Source organism: Triticum dicoccoides, chromosome 5B (assembly GCF_002162155.2).
Source record: "Triticum dicoccoides isolate Atlit2015 ecotype Zavitan chromosome 5B, WEW_v2.0, whole genome shotgun sequence".
Classification (NCBI taxonomy): Eukaryota; Viridiplantae; Streptophyta; class Magnoliopsida; order Poales; family Poaceae; genus Triticum; species Triticum dicoccoides.
In genome coordinates this window covers 7278205-7279176 of record NC_041389.1, presented here as the reverse complement: position 1 = coordinate 7279176, position 972 = coordinate 7278205, and the positions used below count along the sequence as shown (strand labels likewise).

General features: G+C 51.0%; 1 pseudogene; it reads left to right on the top strand.

Annotated features, from left to right (window-relative positions):
* Positions 1-972, top strand: part of LOC119306129 — a 71032-nt pseudogene that overhangs the window by 68896 nt on the left and 1164 nt on the right.

Genomic DNA, 972 nt, shown 5'->3' with positions numbered 1-972 from the left:
CGGCATCGCCTTCTGTCGTAACCTTAACGATTAGGAATCAGCAAGGCTGGGTGCCTTAATGGAACTGGTGAACCCCGTTGCCTTGTCCAATGAGCCCGACAGGGTGTCGTGGCATCTTAACGCCTCCAAGAAGTTTTCTGTCAAATCCTTATATCACAAACTGTGGAAAGGGATGGCACGGAGGGAGGTTAAAGGACTATGGCAAACTCGTGTTCCGCTAAAGATCAAAGTTTTTCTTTGGCAATTGTTCCGGGACTATCTCCCCACATCCATCAACATAGCAAAATGGAATGGCCTGGCTACAGGTCCATGCGCTTTATGTGGGAACCCCGAGAATGCAAACCACGTCTTCTTCATTTGTCCTCTCGCTAGGTTTGCTTGGAGCGCTGTGTGCGAGGCTGCTGGTGTCCCCTGGGACCCGCACTCCTCTTCCGAACTTGTGGGACTCCTGGATTCGGTTCAGGGTCAACACAAGCGAGTGATGTGGGCTAGTATAGGGGCGATGTTATGGTCCTTATGGCTCACCCGCAACAAATTCACCATTGAAGGATCGTTCCTGTCGCACCCGACTAATATCATATGCAAATGCTTTATTCTGTTGCAGCTGTGGAGTCCGTTGGCGAAGCAGAAGGACTCTGAGATCATGAAGCATGCGCGAGAATGAGTCCATCAAGCTACGTGGCGGCTAGGGAGCCGGCGATGCCTACCTAATGGTGGGAGTGATCTTTTGTTTGCCAGTCTGCGTGCTCTCTTTCATAGGCTTCGGCCTTGTAACGTGCTCGCTGCCCGGCTTTGAACCCCCCCCCCCCCAAGACTAAGTTTCTAGTAGCGCCTTGGGCTTTTGGTTTCTGTGTAACGTCCGATCGTTTGCTACTCTGCCTGTTTCGTGTGGGCTTTATTAATTTAAAGCCGGACGCTTCTAGCGTCTTCGTTCTAAAAAAAACTTGCTAGCTTTGCTCCTGGATGCTAGCA